This window comes from Dysidea avara, chromosome 9, assembly GCF_963678975.1.
Source record: "Dysidea avara chromosome 9, odDysAvar1.4, whole genome shotgun sequence".
Classification (NCBI taxonomy): domain Eukaryota; kingdom Metazoa; phylum Porifera; class Demospongiae; order Dictyoceratida; family Dysideidae; genus Dysidea; species Dysidea avara.
In genome coordinates this window covers 29,177,541-29,198,362 of record NC_089280.1, presented here as the reverse complement: position 1 = coordinate 29,198,362, position 20,822 = coordinate 29,177,541, and the positions used below count along the sequence as shown (strand labels likewise).

Here is a 20,822-nt window from a genome sequence, read left to right as displayed (position 1 = left end):
CCACCAGGCTGGCACGGCTCGTATGTAGACAGCGCCTCTAAAAGTTTTTTTCTAAAACAGAAATGGCCGCTGTCAATTGGACACGTGAAGAGGTTTTTAAACTGATTAGTATCTGGAGTGACGCTACAATTCAAGAACAGTTAGAGGGCTGTCGTCGAAACAGCCAAGTGTACAAGAAAATCTCAGACGAGCTTCACTCAGCTGGATTCGCACGAATGCTAGAACAGTGCAGAGAGAAAATAAAGAAGCTAAAAGCAGAGTATAAGAAAATTAAGTATAAAAGAGATGAAACTGGCCAAGGTCGATATCCCGAATGGGAATATTTCGACGCTCTAAACGAAGTTCTTGGGCATAAGCACTCCACCCAACCACCTGTTGTAGTTGAAAGCCTGAGTATGACAATGGATGAAGTTGAACCTGATGACGAAACCCAGGATATGTCTGGAGTTGGGGAGTTTGATGCAACAGGTGTACCCAGCCCAGTAGTGTCCAGCGGTAGCCCATCATTAGTAGCCCAGCTGGATGAGACACAGCAATCTCAGCAATCTGACAGCAAATCAAGGAAGCGTAAGCGGGGTAAACAAGAAGGAACAAATGCTCTACTAGAAAAGATGATTAAACCGCAAGAGAATAGCGATAAGATGCTGTATACGTTGGAGGAGAAGAGGGCAAAAATGGGAGAGACAGATGGAGCTGGAAGCCCAACTGAGACGTGAGGAGAGGGAATTCCAGTTACAAATGGTACAGATGCTGGCACAACAAAACACACCACGCCATCTTCCACCACCACCAGTGCCACATTTTGGACTACACTCCTCCTTTAACTTCGGAGGTGCAGAGTATGACCCAGATGCAACCCAGAAAGGACTATGACCCAGATCAATTCTATAGCTGAATGATGTATACACAGGTACATTGTAGCAATTATCAATAATCATTGTACACTTCTTAAATGAATACATATACAGTTGTACAATCATTAATTATGTTGAAAATATTGAACCAGTGAATTTCTGATGTATTGAGGTGGTCCCAAGGGAGGATCCCTACTTGCCACTGTTGTTATAGGTTGCTCATACTCTTCATTAGAGGATTGCATCCATGCTTCATTAAAGTGTTCATGGTGAGTTTCACAGATATTGTGAAGGACACAAGCAGCAGTAATAACATTGGGTACATTCTCAACACTCATTTCATTGCGCTTCAGTAATCGTCTCCACCTTGCCTTAAGCCTTCCAAATGCAATTTCAGATACAATTCTGGCTCTGCACACCCTATAGTTATAAGTCCGTTGTCCTTCATTCAGATGAGTATTGTGTGGAAATGGCTTCATCAACCACGATTTCAGAGGGTAAGCCGAATCACCAATCATGTACAGTGGTACGTGCACGCCACAAATACACTCTGTCTTGTTTGGTAGAATTTGACGGCGTTCGATGCCCTTGTACAATGCAGAGTGTGCTAAAACCCTGGCATTATGTACACTATTAGCCCATCCCACACACACATCAAGAAAGAGGTAGTTTGCATCAACGAGACCTTGTATCAGCATTGAGTACCATCCCTTACGGTTATAGTAGTCAGTATGTAAAAGGTCTGGTGCTGATATTGATATGTGAGAGCCGTCGATAGCTCCAAAGCACTGGGGGACTCCCCACTTTGTTTTAAACTCATCAACTGTTTGATTGAGCCTGTCACCAGAAGGAAATTTAACATAATCCACCATCAGAACATCTATAATACATTGGCATGTTTCGTGAACTATTTCACATACAGTTGAGCGTGCTATGCCAAACAAGTGGGCAATGGTGCGATATTCTGTAGGGGTGGACAAATACCACAGTGTAACTGCTACTCTACGTTCAACAGAGAGTGCTCTTCGCAAAACTGTGTCAGTCCTTCTCAGAGCTGGTGACAACTTGTTGCAAATGTACATAAAGGTATCCTTGCACATACAAAAGTTACATTTCGGAAGGCTCCGTTTCATATCAACATGTATTTGCACAAATACAATGCCATGACAGCCATTTTGAAGTACACGTGACTAAAACAATCAAAAATGACGTAGGATAACAGTTCCACTATAAAAGGGATCACGTGGCTGAGTATCATTGGCATTTTTATTTTGCTGACAGTCGACACGTGTGAAGACGTCTCGGTAAATCATGGACGAAGAGTTGAAAACGACCATCGCCAGCCTTTGTGACAGCGTCAAGGCCATGCAGGCTGAAATTCAGACGCTCAAGAGCGAGGCCACACGCAGTGGTAATAACTCGCCTGCCGGCTCGCAGATCAGCGACTTAGCGCCCGGCAATGCCCTCCCTGCTGCCAAGAGACGCAGAACTGTCCCGGTGGAGCCCAACAGCGACAACGAGGATGACGACGACGATGAGGAGGACTCGGAGGAAGTGGACTTGCGTCCAACAGAATCGAGACTCGTACAGCTGTCCGAAGAGGCTGGGGCATTTATTGAAGCGGCGTTCAAGTCCAAGCTTAAGAACGCGGACAGGACGGCACGCTCGGAGAAGTTTGGGATCCCTGAGTCCCGATGGCTGCGGTGTCCCTAGTTGGACCCAGTGGTTAAAACTACCGTTTCCGCAGCCGCCAAGCGGTCGGATAGAGCTGCAAGCCGCCTTCAGAACTTTTGGCTGGACGCAGTGAACCCTCTGGTTTATGTGCTGGAGAAGGCTGAGGAGCTACAACTGCCACCAGAGGTGATTTCTGCAGTCCAAACATCCCTCCAATTACTGGGCAATGCCAATGCCCATAATTCGATGGCACGCAGAAAGGAACTGCTCACCCATATGAACCCCAAGCTGAAGGAGCTGGTGGACGACATGGACTTCAAGGAGGCTCCCCCTGTGCTGTTCGGTGATAACTTTGCAACCTTGGCGAAGGAGAGGCTGGAAGCAGCTGCAGCCCTCACCAAGACCCTGGGCTCTGACAAAGGCCGACAGGATTTTTCAAAGAGCCACTCCCAGAGAAACCGGGGCCGCGGGGGTGGCTCCCACCACAGCGGCCACTACAAACAAAGGGGATGGCAACCCAGCAACAGCAAAACTGCCCCAAAGCAGCCAGCAAAGAAGTGACAATTAACTGGCAGTCATGTAGATTTAACACATGTGGTAAACCTTTCATTAAATGTTGTGCCCAATACTCAGTTACAGGGTTCACAGGCACATCATATACAGGCACTCATAAACGACATGAACCTGTTAATGAGCTGCCCAAAACTGGCTGGGCGCCTCTCGCACTTCCTGCCCAACTGGGAGGTGTTAACCCAAGATCAGTGGGTTCTCCAGGCCGTGGCTGGTTACCAACTAGAGTTGATAAGTACACCATACCAGTCATGCAGACCTCAGCAAATTCAAACCACAGCAGAGAATGCCACTCTAGTCACGGCAGAAGTGGAAGAACTGCTATTGAAGGAGGCAATAACAGAGACCCAGCTGACAACAGACAGCTTCGTGTCCCAGATTTTTCTGGTAGACAAGAAGGACGGGGGCCAGAGGCCAGTAATAAACTTGAAGGGCCTCAACCACTTTGTGAGAGCAGAACATTTCAAGATGGAGGGCCTTCACCTCCTTCCAGACCTCCTACAACCAGGGGACTGGATGGCCAAAATGGACCTGAAGGATGCATACCTACAGGTTCCCATTCACCCAGACCACCAACCACTCCTAACATTCCTCTGGCAGCAGAAGTACTACAGGTTCACCTGCCTGCCATTTGGTCTATCAGCTGCCCCGAGGGTATTCACAAAGCTGCTGAAGCCAGTCGTGGGTTTCCTGAGACAGGTGGGCTGTCGCCTGATAATATACCTGGACGACCTGTTGATCTTACATCAGGACAGGTCCCAGTTACAGCAGATAGTTCCATCAATCTGCCAACTTTTCGAGAGGTTGGGTCTAACGGTCAATCACAAGAAATCTCAGCTGGAGCCCACTCAGACACTCGAGTTTTTGGGTTTCGAGATAAACTCTCAAACCAGCAGACTGTCAATCCCACAGGAGAAATCGAGGAAAATCCAGCAAAATGCACGGAAGCTACTAGCCCAGGAATCAGTATCAGTGCGGGCAGTAGCCCAGTTTGTGGGCAAAGCGACAGCTACCCTGCGAGCCCTGCCAACTGCACCCCTTCACTACAGAGCACTGCAGTACCTGATGAATTCTGTATACCCAGGGGACCACCCCTGGGAGGGAATAGCTGTAAAGTTCAACACTCTAGTGCAGCTAGATCCAGCAAGCAGGACCGACCTATCGTGGTGGACCTCCCTAGACAGGAGCTCCCTATCAACCCCAATCGTCCCACCAGCCCCATCGACAACCATAGAGTCCGATGCATCCAACCAGGGCTGGGGAGCAGTATTGAATGGCCAAACTCGGACGGGGGGTATCTGGTCAATACCGGAGGAGCACCACATCAATTATCTAGAGCTGCTGGCAGCCTTCTTAGCTCTCCAGGCATTTGCCAAGAATTGGACGGAGACAGCAATTCTTTTCAGTTTGGACAATGTAACAGCAGTGACATACATCAATCAGAAGGGAGGCACAGGCTCCACTCTGCTGTGTCAGTTGGCAGTCAATATTTGGACATGGTGCACCTCGAGGGACATCACCATCATAGCAGAACACCTCCCAGGTCACCTCAATACGATAGCCGACCAGGAATCACGTACAGTCCGAGACCGCTGCGACTGGATGTTGAACCCAGAAGTGTTTCAGAGGATCCAAGCGAAGCTGGGGCCACTGGAAGTGGACTTATTCGCATCTCGTCTGACGAAACAACTTCCCCACTTTTACAGTTGGAGGGCAGACCCAGAGGCAATAGCGACAGATGCCTTCATGCAGGACTGGTCGCAGATTCGGAGTTATGCCAACCCACCATGGTGTCTAATTCACCATTGCCTTTCCAAGGTGAAGACGCAATCAGCACAAACAGTGCTGATAACCCCCTTCTGGAAGACCCAGTCTTGGTTCCCAATAGTATTGGAGCTGGTGGAGGACTACCCCCAACTACTGCCATCTCAACCAGACCTGGTTATACTGCCAACGGACCAGGATTTTCTGATGAGGCAGGGGGTCCCTCAACTGATCACCTGGCCTATCTCAGGCAATCCTACTCATCACAAGGACTTTCTTCTGAGGCTTCAAGCCTTATGCTCGCATCGTGGAGGGAAAAGACCAACTCCAACTATGGCTCCTCCTTTGCTAGATGGGCTGGCTGGTGTCACCAACGGGGTAGAGATCCCCTTTCAGGACCTATAGCAGACGTGGTAAATTTCCTTGCAGACCTTTTCTCCCAAGGCTACCAGTACCAGTCACTGAATTGTTTTAGGTCAGCCATATCATCGGCACATGAATCTGTAGACGGTGTAAGTGTGGGAACTCATCCTGCAGTGGCAAGGCTATTAAAGGGTGCTTTTCAGACAAGACCACCCATGCCAAGATATTCATCATTTTGGGATGTGGGTACAGTGATCAGTTATCTCAAGGGTCTTGGAGCAAATGACAATCTGACCCTAAGGTGCCTAACTCTAAAAACAGTAATGTTGTTGGCCCTTACTAGACCTTCTCGGTCAGCGGATCTGTCTAACCTCGACATACATTGGAGGTCTTACCAGACAAATGGAGTGACTTTCCGACCAGCTCAGCTGGCTAAGCAGAGCAGGCCCTCTAGGCATGTGGCTGATTTCTTTTTCCCTTGCTTCAAGGATGACCCTATACTGTGCCCAGTTCTAACACTGAAAGCTTATGAAGAACGGACCAAAGAGTTCCGGGATTTACAATCAGCGAAACCAAAGTCCCGCTTGTTCTTATCATGGATTGGACAGCACAACCCAGTAACCTCTTCAACAATTGCTAGGTGGCTCAAGACTACCATGGAGGACGCTGGGATAGACATCAGCATCTTCAAGTCACACTCTGTTCGAGGAGCTACCTGCTCTAAAGCAGCTGGTACAGGTGTTACAACCAAACAAATACTAGAGGCTGCAGACTGGTCCTCAGAGGGCACCTTCCAGAAGTTCTATCATAGAAATTAAGATGGGGATGACAAAACTACATATGGTATCAATGTATTGGCATCCCATAGTGCTTCAAACCATACATGTTGATATGAAACGGAGCCTTCCGAAATGTAATTTACGAATGGCTCAGGGCACGAAGTGCCTGCATGCTATTAGGAATTACATGAGGAAGGTGAAGTTGAAATATCAACATGTCCCACCCCCCACACCCTTTACCAAGTTTATTTATTTTTTCCTACCAGTCTGCCTTGTAGGTCAGAACACCTCAAGTACTAGCTGATGAATCAAGCTGGGAGATAGGTTACTGTGCTGCAGAGTATGATGATCTACAAAGAAGCCAATGATACTCGGACACGTGGTCCCTTTTATAGTGGAACTGTTATCCTACGTCATTTTTGATTGTTTTAGTCACGTGTACTTCAAAATGGCTGTCATGGCATTGTATTTGTGCAAATACATGTTGATATTTCAACTTCACCTTCCTCATGTAATTCCTAATAGCATGCAGGCACTTCGTGCCCTGAGCCATTCGTAAATTTTCAAGCCAATCTTGATGTGTAAATGTCCTCATTACTACAGCATTTCACCATACATCAGACCTGTAAAAAACACCATAACATGAACTATAAACAAATTTGGCTACTGTTATACCTCACATTCTACATATACCAGTATTATTACAGGATGTGAAGTCATCCTATTGTTAACAAACGTGTAGGTACATTGATCTAGCTGGCAGCTACTGTAGCTACACAAGATACAGTTCATTGCTATGATCTGGGTGTGACAGTGGAAACTAGATAAGTACCTTGATGGCGATACCCAGAATCGCCGTTCAATTGGCGGGGACATACACAACGAAAATGCTAGTGTTAACAACTGTGTCCGCTGTTTCTTCAGCCTTCTTCACACAGCGTCAACTCGCTTCCGTGCTCTCTCCAGTTGACGGCGCCTTCTCTGCATTCTCAGTCTTCTTGCTGCATAGAATTTAATCAGAAAGAACAGGGAAAAGGCTGTCGCAAGCTCCATTTACATTACCAATTAAGCGTAGCAGTAAAATTATTGCATAATTAATTACACACGCTTGCCCAAAAACCAAACTAGGCTGCGTGCCAGGCGAGCGGTGTGAACACGAGGTATTTTTCATCCGAACCGAGCCGTGCCGTATTGAGCCGTGCTATCATGCTAGTGTGAACGGGCTATAAGGAAGATAGAGGCCTATATGCTGAGTGTTTTACATCAATGAGGAAGGATTAAGGGGACTTTGGTGTAAATTCTGCCATTCTATTGAGCATCATGTGCAATGGCACCACCAGCATCCAAGGTGCCAAGGAGGGCAGACACACTCAATACCAAGGGCAGACCCCAGTGATTTGTATTAAATATAATACAAAGGGCTGCACTTTCAAAGAGTGCCAGAGACTACACATATGCTCTAACTGTAAGGGCAAACTTATGTCTGGACAGTTCCTTATAGTATCAGCACCTCTTTCAGTACATTTTCTATAATATCATGTCTATCATAAAGTATATGGATGTACCTAGAGGCTGCAGGCGGCCTCAAGTCAAAACAGTATTATTGTACAAAATACCGACATGTCACTGTTATTATTAAATTGTACTGGACACGGTCCAATAAATATTTCGGGCATGTAAATTAATGGTAACCTGTATGTACAACTACAATTCTTGTTGGTTGGTGTATATGCAACACACATGAGGTCTACCTATGCCACCCCCTCCCTGTCTCCCTACACAGGTCATACCATCAAGTGAGACTATCCATACACCTCCCAGCTCATAAGTCTACATTCCTGGGACAACTATACAGCAGGGCACCCAAAGATATCTTCAGAGTGTTCGCAGATTATTTCACCAATCAACCCGTACTTCTGGGAACAAGGTCTGGCAAACCACCCAGACAGAATGTTTGCCTCCATCATTCGAGGCTTGCACCAAGGATTCAGGATAGGCTTTAACCCTACCTTTACCTGTTTCCGACCAGCATGGTCTAATCTTCACTCTGCAGCCCAGCACCCAAACGTGATCTCACAATATCTAGAACAGGAAGTGAGGAAAGGTTGGGTAGCTGAACTCAGAAGGCACAGACCTACCCCCTACCAGGGACTGCAGATCAGCCCTCTCGGCGTGGTCCCAAAAAAGGGGAAATTCAACAAGTGGAGAATGATTATGGACTTATCCTCCCCTCAGGGTCATAGTGTAAATGATGGCATCACTAAAGAGAGCTGCAGCTTCCACTACACATCCATCAATGAGATAGTAGAACAAATCATAGCATCTGGCTCAGGTACCTTAATGGCAAAGATGGATGTACAACAAGCCTATCGTAACACAGGGGGGGGGTAGGTCATGACGCGTATCATATGTAAAAATAATTGCGGCGCCCCACTGAGTCATTGGACCACTAATCTAATAGTCTGGTGTGTTGAGAGCTGAACTAATCCTGTGGTGAGATCTGAATCTTCATTGCGTTATTAATCATATAATCTACCTAGCCCCATCTAACCCATTCGAATAAGGAAGATAATAAGAATTGTGCGATAATTGGAACTCTTCTATAGCTACTCCGTGTACGAGAAGAACCACGGAGAACATGGCCAAATATGGCCGAAGGAAACGCTGGGAGGATTTCCGACGAAGACATGCTGCCGTCTATGTTAAACTATATCCAGATTGGTACCCCGAACTCTAAGGGTGATAGGGTTTCAAGGATCAGAGGTCGAACTCATCCTAGAGTGTTGTTTCCAGCAGAAGTCCCTAGAGTACAGAATAAAGGATGCCCAATAAAGTGGTCTGAATCAGAGAAGTGTGCCCTTGTAAGATTTGTATGGCAAGAAAGTGGTGGAAAGGTGATGCACAAGCACATGGAATATTGGAATCGAGCAGCTGCTTTTGTTCAGCAAGAATCAAAAACTATTCATCATCGCACTGGTAAGTATTGCAATGACTGATAAAACTGTTGCTTTTTAAATGATTTTCATTGATAGGATCATCGTGCAGAACAATGGTTGGCCTTATGCCAGCAGATCTCTTTACTCCTGTGCATAGCTCGTCTGAACAGCCACCATCATTACTTGTACAGCCTACAGTAAGTGTGTCGTGTAGTGTTAACCAGTCACGAGTGACATTTACGCAAACTGATTGTCCACCACCTATATTGCCATTGATATCCCAGTCACCTAGTCAACCTCAGCTGACTTGTATAATGACAACACCTCATCGCCCACTAACCTGTTTTACAACAACACCTCATCATCCACCAACCTGTGTAAGGACAACAGCACATCATCCACCAACCTGTGTAACGGCAACACCTTATCGTCCACCAACCTGTGTAACGGCAACACCTTATCGTCCACCAACCTGTGTAACAGCAACACCTTATCGTCCACCAACCTGTGTAACGGCAACACCTTATCATCCACCAACCTGTGTAGTGACAACACCTCATTGTCCACCAACCTGTGTAGTGACAACACCTCATCGTCCACTATCCTGTGTAGTGACAACACCTCATCGTCCACTATCCTGTGTAGTGACAACAGCACATCGTCCACCAATCTGTGTGACGACAATGCCACATCATTTATCAGTTACATTGCCACAGGTTATACCGTCATCGATAACTGCACTATTCGGTCAATCTCAGGTACCATGTTTATTGCCTACTCATTCTCAACTAGTTTCGACATACTTGCCAATCACACTGCCATCATTGGGTTACCAAACCTCAGTCTCAGTAATGGATGTTTCACATCAACCATCACCAGTATCTACATCTAATGTCCAACACTTGTGGAACGAGACACTTCCACTGGAGCAAAAGTTTACAGTTCTTTCACAGTTGTTTTGCAAGGCTATGCAAGAAAAACACAACATTAAGGTACCTTCAGATTTCCTTGAGTTAGCAGCTGCTGGAATGGTGCATCTTCTAGACTGCAATCGAGCTAATGTAATATATTTATTAGCACAGGCACTTGGATCTATGAGAGCTAATGAATCAGACTCTCTTCTACCAGCCAAGCGTATGCCAATGGGTTTGATTGAGCACACTATCAACTTCTTTAATGCTGAACATGTCAATGAAGTGAGTTAATTCACTGCTGTTATTTGTGATCACACTGTTGTCTATGTATACTCAGCTAAAGTGCCCACCAGACTATCGGCTATGGCTGGAAACAATGTATAATTTGTTTGGGACAAAGTGGTGTCGCATATTTAGTGGTCCTATGTGGAGTTATGTGTCTATAGCACAGTCAGAAGCACAGTCAAATGAGAGTGCAATAACAAAGGAACCAAGCAAGGTATATATACTTATTTCACGCGTAATTATTAAATTGCAACTCTTTAAGGCGTTAGTGAACATCCCTGCTATCTCGGAACGCACACTCCGGCGGAGTGTTGAATATGGTGACTTTACAATAGGGACAAACATTCAGGTGTGCTTATAGACAGTTGATACATGTCCTACATTTTATATTACAGACAATGGTGCTTGAGAAAGTAGCTAAGATAAATCCAGGTGTACACTGGTGGTTGAAAGGGGACGGAACTGACATTGTTAAGGGTCTATGGCAGTCGACTTCTGGTGAATGGTCAGGAGACGTTGACTTGAATGATGGGAAGTTGCAACAAGAGTACAATAGATATAAGCTAAGAATGGAGGCAATTGACAGTGTTGGCCTACATAAGTCACTGGTAGAAACAAAGTCTGACCTTAGTCATGAATTGGATGTCATCAAAAATGAGCTGAAGTTTGTTTCCCAAGGTATGTATCTGTACTATTGTATAGCTGGATATTTACACCGGAGTATTGTTTTAGCGAAGCTTGCTAATGCACCTTGAGTGGTTATTTTTACAGATTTTTTTCCACTGGTCTTGTTGCTACACATTCCTGGCCGTTTGTTTAACCTACATATTTTGCAAAATTTGTTGTCAATGTTGCAAAGAATGTGACATTTAAATACCCTTGAACATATCCAGCTATACAGTGTTTTATTTCCTAAATTAAAATCAGCACATTTACAGAATTACAAACAGCGAACACTGCATATGAAGAAAAACTAAAGGATGGTAGCAGAACAGATCAAACTATGTTTAATCTTTCTTGGGATGTAGAAGAACTGAAGTGGATATTTAGTGAAGGAGGTGGAATTTGTGGAGACATTCATGCTTGCATCGAACATTGTACTGCTGACTTATTTCAGCTGCATAATGTTCCAAACAAATTAACCTCTATTCGGTCAAGGTTGCTGCAGTTTGTCAAGAGAGTAGAGCACTTTAAAAGAGTACCAACCAGTCACGTATTTGTATTAATGATCAGTGCAGAACAGCATAACAGGAAGCCATATGCTGTACCTGTGCAGTGTGTTCCTTATGCTGGCCTTAAGGAGAAGGATATACGTAATCTAGTGTCAGCATTATGTAGACAAATGACACAATGTGGGATGAAAGTTTCTGGTATGTCTAATGGTTGCTATGTCACAATTTTCATTATTTTCTCTAGGGTTTGTTAGTGACGGAGAATTCAATTACCTGCGTACAAAGGGGTGCACGCGTCCCCTTTCTGTGCTTCAGATTCGTTGTGATGTCCGCAATAAATACAGCAGGTTGTCTCGTAAAAGGTTACTAGCAATGCTGACTCCTAGAAGTTAGTATGAAACTTTTGTAAGTTTGCAGCAATTATAATTTTTACATAGGACTTGCCAATGGTACAATAACAACTGAACACGATGATGTAGTTGTTCCTAGTGATACCCTAAATGAGATGTGGGAATGGAGGATGAACCAACGTGTTACAATGGAAGATGTTGTTGACCGTTTACGTGGGAGGACTGTGCCGAATGGCTATACATATTGCAATTGGAAGCAAGGTGAATAGTGCATACCAAATATAGGTGTGCAGTGACAGTAAAATGTGGCAGGTAAAACTGAATCTTTTGAGGACAAGCTCAAATCAGTATTGGCACAGTTTGAGTTTTCAAAAACTGTGAGGGAATACAATTCAAAAGGAATACCATTTCAAACTTATATGTATGTCCCTGAAACACACCCGGACACTAATAGAGTTTTTATGAGCAAGAAGATGATGCCCATCTTCTCAAGGTAAACAAAAATACATGTCATAGCTTGATACATAGCCCATAGAGAATTGCCAACCATACCCGGAGCAGTGGTCCCAACCAGTTGAAGCTGGAAAGATACGTAGAAGCTCTGCAAGATCCAGCATCCAATCTGACCTATCCAGCATTGACCGGTTCACGAAAACAGTCAGTCGTGGAAGCTGAATGTCTATTTAATCCTGACCTAGAGAGATTTATGGTTGGCAAAGGATACCAGTTCGAGGCTAACTACATAAAGACCCTAAGGAATTGGAGAAGAGCAAATGATGAACGTGGTCTTAAAGAAAGGGAGCGATCCAAGTACAACTACCAGTTGTATAACATGATACTCAATGAGCTCATGCCGTGGCACCAGGAAGAGTACGATTTCAGTTTATTGGAGGTCAACAGGTAAATGTACAGAATAAAATGTAGGTATTTGACAGTAATCATTTACAGAAACATAAACAATATATTGGGTTTTTCTAAGGAAACACTTGTAGCTTTGATCACCAATATTGAAGGACGGGAATGGCACAGAAGAGAGGTGATGTGTGGTAACAGAAATAAAGAACATCCCAGAGCCTCTACCATGGACGATGTTGAGTGCTTTTTCTCAATGATGAGGGACAACATTGGGCAGAATTTTACATCAAAACAAGTAAAATTCAACCTTCGTAAAGTGTACGGAGAATTTACAAAACGCCTGGACCCTGATCTACCATTTTATTACTACACTTCTGCTCATTCTAGGTACTATATTACAATTAAGATATCTAGACCCAAATATTGTTTTATTGTTACACTTAGGTACTACGAAGGGAATTTGCCATGTTTTGATACCACAACTTCAAAACCGCCAGCGAAAAAGAGAGTTCCAAAGAGAGAGCAGCCAAGTGCCTTTGCACCTCGTCGTGCTACTATGCCTGTAAGAGGGAGTTTAGCAGTCAGGCCAAAATTTCATAATTTGCCATTAGAACTACCTCCACCACCTGGTGGACCAGTTCATTTATTGGACCATTGTTATGTTTAATATCATGTTTGTTAATCATGAAAACTTATCTGGTGCTTGCACAATTGACAACTACAACTGGCCACTGTCCATAAATTGTAATGTTGATACCGGCATAATAGCCAGGTCCAGATCTAGGCCAGGTTATTAAGTATTTGATCCAGGAAAATTCAACTGCTGCGATGCTTCTTTGGTCACGTGCAGAATGCACACTTTCTAATGCTTCCTTGACTATGTAGCCGATCCTATTCCAAGCTCCACCAACAAAACACTTAAAAGCAATGGCTTTACTGTCATAAGGGTTATCTGGTTCAGGAATTATGTTGACTGGAACATGTTCACTTTTGTTAAGCAATCTGCTAGCTCTACACAAAGTGTCTTGGGCATCCACATGATGTGTAGTTCCAATACACTTGAAGGTTACCGTGTGTGTTCTTGAGTCATCATCGTCATTGGACTCATCATCCTCTTTGTTATCCTCATCTTCGTCACAGCAGCTTTCAATATCCGGGTTGATAGCAGTAATACCCTCTGATGATGCCTCTGAAACATGGTCAATATCATCTTGCCATTCCCACTTCCACACAACCATCACGCCTTGAGCAGGAAGATTCAAGCCAGATGTATCAACACTAACTTGGAATTCTCTTTCCTATAAAATTTTTATTAATATTGTATTCATGTTAATAGCCATACTTACCTCGATTATAGTGAAATCCTTTATGACCATCAAGCTAGGGTATGCCCTGCAGAGGGAATCATCATTTCTTATAAACAAATCCATGTTTTTCTTCTCCGTCTATTTTGCTGTAACCACTGATTCTTAATTCCACCGCAAGCACATCAAAACTCGGTATGACATACATAAACAGATCTCCAATTGAATTCACCCAAACTTCATCGTCTTCATCGTTAGAACCATCGCCAGGTCAAAACTCCTTGGGCACGAATGCACAGCAAGGTCTTCGCTGTCCGCCATTTTTATCTCGCGTTTATCATGCGGCCAAAAGCACATCAGCACGCGTCATAACGCATCATGACCTACCCCCCCTGATCGTAACATCCCCGTAGCCCCAGAGGACAGGCACCTTTTAGGAATGTCTTGGGATGGTTGTTTGTTTGTGGATAGAGTTTAACCATTTGGGCTAAAGTCAGCCCCATCACTATTTTCAGCCACTGCTGATGCACTTCTATCATGCTCAACAATGGAGTTACTTGGGCAATACACTACCTGGATGATATTTTTACTATTGGTGCTCCAGATCACCTGGAATGTTTTTAGAACATGCAAACGATCTGTAGAGGGGTGGGCCTGCCGCTGGAACTCGAGAAGATGGTGGGTCCCACTACTACATTAACATTCCTGGGAATTGAAATTGACTCAGTGTCACTTCAACTCCATCTTCCGCATGACAAGTTAGTGGATCCCTCACCTAATGGCAAGAGAAGACTTCAGCAATGAAGCACGACCTCTTGTCACTTATAGGGTCGCTTTCCCACACGACCAAGGTGTTTCATGCGAGCAGGACATTTTTATGCCGTCTGATCGACCTCTCCACCACAGTACACAATCCAGAGTGCTTTATACGCCTTAATATTGAAGCCCACTCTGACATTGAGTGATGGTATCAGTTCGTGGAGGACTGGAACAGAGTGTCTATATTAAGGGCTATTTTCCAGGCACCTGCATGTGCTACTCTGATCACGGATGTTTCTGGAAATTTGGGGTGCGGCACCTATGTGAATACATCCTGGTTTCAACTTCATTGGACTGGACATCTAACCAACGCTCACACATCCGTGAAGGAATTAGTTCCCATTGTCATTGCAGTAGCACTCTGGGGTCACAAATGGGTTGGGAAAACTATCCTGGTCTGGTTGGACAACACAGTGGCTATCAACAGTCACACCAGTCAGCATGAGGATACAGTGCACATGTTACGCTGTCTGACGTTCCTCTTGGCAAAGTGGCAGTGCCATTTGATCACTGAGCACCTTTCAGGGAGTCACAATGCTATAGCTGATGCTTTGTCACGAAATAATCTGTCTCACTTTCAAACATTGTTCCCACAGGCAGTTCCAGAGCCACCACAGCAGAGGTTAACCCTCGGACCTGATATCCTTCATCAGATTAGACAGGCATGCATACTACAATCAAGTCAGTTAACAAACTAGATGGACCAATTAGGGTATGTAGACAGGTTTATCACTATAGCCATAGATATACATGTAGTAATAGGTCAACAAAAGTGTCCTAAACAAATTATACCTTGTACTCAGAAATGCATGCCTTACACTATGTGACATGTATGTGACCCAGTCTGAAAAAACCGGTCTTATCGCCCATGTCAGCAGATTCGATTTTTCATCCAGGACACAAAGCTACACGAATAAACTATCTAATTCCACAATCAAAATCAGCTAGACTTGAGTGGTCTGGTTTTGCTGGCTGCTTTTTCCCAAGCCCAGTGGTGATCCGTGCATGCAGTGTGGTGCCTTAATGGAACTCTGCTCAGCCTGGGGATGACTGTATGTGGCTGTACAGCTCTGTGATGTTGAATAAGTACCTCTGCTATGAATTTCCTTTCATTTTAGCCAGTTTTGAGACCTGAATGGGTACAAAACTTGGCCTAATTCATCCCCACACCTTCCTTATCAATTTTTGAACACCATCTTGCCTGCCTTCCAGGCTCCCCCACCTCCCACCTTTTTTGCAGCTTGCCTGATACAGGTTTAAAAACTATCTAAAATGGCAGGAAACTCAGTTGTTGGCTACTTGCACAGTGGATGCTCTGGAAGGTAAGGAATTGGTGTAAAACGTGTGAAAATTTGGTACACATAGCTTCAACCATTGGCGAGCTACAACACACTAAATACTTAAAACCGGTGTTTCTTGATACTTTTAAATGGGCGATAAGACCGGTTTTCCCAGACTGGGTCACATATCCCTCTTCATTGACGGGATAACTATCACGTGAGGCATGTGACTAATCGTAGGGTCTGCCTACCAGCTTCCTAGTACCAAGCATACACCCCCTGTAACTAGGGGAGCTGTAAGAAATCCAAGCTACCTGAATCACAATAATGTCAGCTACGTAGGTCGCTTCCAGTATGACTATAATAATTATAGTCACACATGTGGCTATCCAGATACACCTGATATAGCACTCAGGGAGTTAAATCTAAGGTGAAAGCCACATGGAATGACATCAGTTTTAATAACAACATGTGGTACAACAGTCTAGACCACAATATGACATTGTTGGTAGCTATACCACTCAGTGGGTGGACTAGACCACACAATAGGAAGTAACAATCATAGCACAACCCACTTGATGTATGACCTCCCTTACTTAATCAGAAAAAGTCTTTTCATTTTTTTTTACAACCCATATGTATACCACACAGGGAAGATAATGAACACAGCAAATTTTGTGGAAATTACGAAGTTAATTCTTTCCTCAAGGAGATGTTCGTATTCAGAAAAAAGTAGAGCTGTGAAACTTTACCGGGTAAACCAGTTAACCGACCAGTTATTTTTATAAATTCAGTTATCAGTTATTTTTCTGTATAACCGATCTCTAACATTTTCAATCAACAATGTGTGTTTTCATCATTCCCGAACATTATGATGTCGTACTTGTAGTATATACATGGTGCCTATTAGGTACTTTGGCCACCATATAGACAATTAAACAAACCATACTACAAATTTCAAGGTGAAAGTAGCCTAAATACTGCGTATAGCATAAAATATCTGAAAATTTTTAGACAATTAAGTTAACCAGATATCCGACAGTTATGATCTGCTTGGTAACTGGTTTATGATATTCTGTCCAGTTTCACAGCTCTAGAAATATGCATGAGGTCATCACAACAAAATGAAGCTCAAAATGAGTTTCAAATTAATACATTTTATTATACTATGGAAGATATGGAAAACTTCCATCAACTCCTGAAAAATGGAATGGCCAGCAATGCTCAGCCATGCTCAGCCATTGTTTACAGCAATGCTGTAGCGGTACAAACAAAGAAACAATCAATCCAGTTACTACAGAAAATACAGATGATTTTCACTATAAAACTGATAGTCACTAGGAAGCCATTGCTATGCTACCTGCAAATCAACACTTACATATGCGGCAGTGGAGAAAGGATTGGGACACACAAGAGGACAAACGTAAGTCCTTGATGCATGTTTTGTAGCTGCTGTGGTGGTGTAAAGGCATGAGCGACGTAAAACAGCAAATAAATGAGTCCATAGTCAAAAATTGGCTGGTAACAAATTAAATGTAGTTAAATAAAATTCTGTAGAAAATTGTTGGAAGAGGTCAGGGTCACTCTGAAAGTACATTAGGATTTAAATTATGTCTAACCAGTACTGCCAAGCTGTACACACGGAGAATGAGACGTGAAGCTAGCTTACAACCAATCTTTTTACTTCAATTGTTGGAGACATGATTAAAAAAAAAAAAATACAATTTTCAATACAAAGTCATGGATATGCTGCCATGAATTGACTGTTAGTGAAAAGAAATGCAACACAAAGGAGGACAAGGTAAGTCCATGATGCATGAACTGCAATAATGCTTAAAGGTACCTTTTAGATTAAAGCAGCGTCTAACAGTGAAAAAAATGATCCCGTAGTCTTAGCCATCATTGTTGTGCATAATGTCTTCTATCCATTCACAAAACTACAGTCTGATGTTACCTACTGACATCATTATTGTGTCCACTAACAAAGTGAGAGATGATGACAACAAAAACTATTGGCCCAACTGACATAAACAATATTGTTAGTATAAATAACATCAACTACTGCTAGTTCACATTAACTGATCAACTATACAGTATAGTAGATATGAAGAGTCAACTAGTCATACTGCTCATACTAGTCAGCTCACTACTGGCTACTAATGCTGATCAACAATGTGATAACCTCCTCCAACAGTGTAACCAGTTCAAGACCAAATGTACTCCAGATACGATGACCATCAGAAGTTGCTGTGACCTAGCTTACCTGCCGCGTAATAAAGCTCCCTCTGGCACCTACCAGTTAGTGTCCAATGATAGTTGTGAATCCTTTCGCTTTACTGTTCTATCAATTGATGTTTACTGTGACATGGACACCAGTCATGGAGGATGGATGGTCATACAGAGAAATGTTAAAGATGGAGTGAACTATTTTAACAGGACTTGGAAAGAGTATGAAGAAGGATTTGGAGTCCTTGACAGTAATAAACTATGGTATGGTCTCAAGGGACTACATTTGTTTACACAGATAGGTCAGTGGGAGTTGAGGATTGACTTTCAATTTGAAAATGGTACCAGATCCTATGTACACTACAACAGCTTTAGGGTAGGGAGTGCTAGTGACAACTACCAGTTGGCAGCTTCAGGATTTACTGGCATTACACCTACTAGTCCGTTTGCAACTGGTCGACACAACGGCATGAAATTCACAACACTCGATAATGACAATGACAGGCATACTGTTAATTGTGCAGATCTTGGTGCTAGTGGGTGGTGGTACAATAGCTGCTATCATATCAATCCAAATCGTCAACCACCTTGGATATATTTAAATTCCAAAGCCTACGGTCTTATCTCAATGGAGATGAAGATACGTCCCCGTGATTGTATCATCCAATGACTATACTAACTGTTCATTGTGTCAATGTGTTGTACCTCAATAAGGATAATATGTATACACTACCAGTACAATGTGTGACACATTATGCTTTACGCAATTGGCCAAACTACAGTGCTACACAACTTATTATCAAGAGTTAATAATAAGAGAGGAGAGTGTCTAACACTGGATAGGCCTGTAATAGATGATTGCGCAGAAGTTAAACGGCTTCTTTTCCGTGTAACGTACAGGCTTTTAGTATTTGTTCGTTTCGTTACCGCAGTTAGTTTAGCCACACCGTGATGAATCCTCGAGAATATTCGAAGACTGAACCAAAGACTGAGCTGGTACATACAGGGAACAGTGCTCCTTCAATTGAAGAATGCTCAGAGGTAGGGTAACATGGCGACGCAGTGAAAATTCTAAGCGATACTCCACCTAGCTTCAGTTCAGAGTTATTGGTTTCTCAGACGCGCTCCCCCAGAGTTATGTTCGAGGTTAACAGCCACGCTTCTTTACACAACAGAGCAATGCTCTTTGTGGTGAACATGAACGCACACCCTTGTGTCTGGGATAGTCTTTGTGGTCAATTGCAAAAATATACTAGCCAGTCTGTATGTTATGCAGAAAGGAAGCCATTAAACTTCTACGCAATCATCTATTGCAGGACTATACGGCATTAGACACTCTCCTCTCTTGTTATTAACTTGTTATTATATATCCCACTAACACATATTCCATTTAGTTCTTGCAACACTGGATGTAAGACAGCTAATCTGTGTAGAGTACTCTTAAGAACGATCAGAACACAGGACCTACAATATCCACCCACCTCCTAAAATACACCCTGTACAGAAGATTCAGAACACAGAGGCCAGTACTGATCAGGCTTCCTGTCCATTTAGACTGGAGCCCTCCAAAAAAACAGGATGAATTGTTTGTAGCTGAATCCTCTTCTTTCTTCAGATACAGTGAGGTAAAATCAACTCTATTTATAGTAGAACCTTTGAGGTTTGATTGTGGGTTTTAATTTTGTATGGACTGTGCTTCATTTTCAGCTATTTTCAGCTATGTTCAGCCTGTCACAGAGCAATCAATCTAGTACCTATGAATGATTGCTGTTTTACATGTGATAGTTAGCACAGGGAAACCATAATGTTTTACTGTGAACCAACACCTTGGCACTGTCAGCAAAAAGGAATGGGACACAAAGGTAAGTCCATGATGCGCACATTGTACAGCATGATAAAAGGCGCCTGTCAGGCTGAAGTGACATCTAACTGAAAAAATCAAGCCTGTAGCCTTAGCCAAACTTGTCTGAAGGCATCAGACAGGCAGTTAGTCAGTCAGTTAAAATTCTACTTTAAAATTAAATTTCATAGCAACTTATCAGAAGTGGTTTTTTTTGCTGCTCCATAAACACTCCGGGCTTAATTCTCTACTTAAGCAATACTGCCAAGAAGCCATTAAGGTATTTGGTAAATATTTTTGTGCGACAATGTAGGCCTCCACGATCCCTAACATATGTACAGTACTACTATATGATATTAAAATCACACTACTTGCATAGGGGTGGGCAGTATTGATCACTATCATACCACGAAAACTATAAATAAAGTGGAGTTACTAAATACCCACTAAATACAGTATTGTATAAGCATCCATTCATCAATAGCCTCATTGCAGACTACCTACGTACCTACGCAGTGCTTACTCTGCAAGCGGGAAAATGAATTGGAGGTATTAGCCAACAGATTTTCTCAACAGAGGTGACAAATACTGTAGCACTGCCATATTCAACTGGTCTTCCATTAGCACGTTTCTAGTAGTCCCATGCTATGCTCTTTGCTCCACCCTTGCTAACTACTTCTGCCATAATACTGTTTGAATAATTTGTAACTTCCAGTACTCTCAATATATCTGTACACGGTATTAATTATTCAGTTTAAAAAAGATATTGCATAACAACCAAATGTTGGTATATTGCCCACCCCTATGCTTGCATGCATTAAATAACACAACACACAA

The 20,822-nt window shown here is 43.3% G+C and overlaps 1 protein-coding gene and 1 pseudogene across 3 annotated transcripts in view; one reads left to right on the top strand and one right to left on the bottom strand.

Annotated features, from left to right (window-relative positions):
- The window catches only part of LOC136267165 (DNA-directed RNA polymerases I and III subunit RPAC1-like), a 37,713-nt gene that overhangs the window by 7,263 nt on the left and 9,628 nt on the right, over positions 1-20,822 (bottom strand). The window lies entirely within an intron of this gene.
- LOC136267163 (uncharacterized) lies at positions 10,032-12,565 on the top strand (annotated as a pseudogene).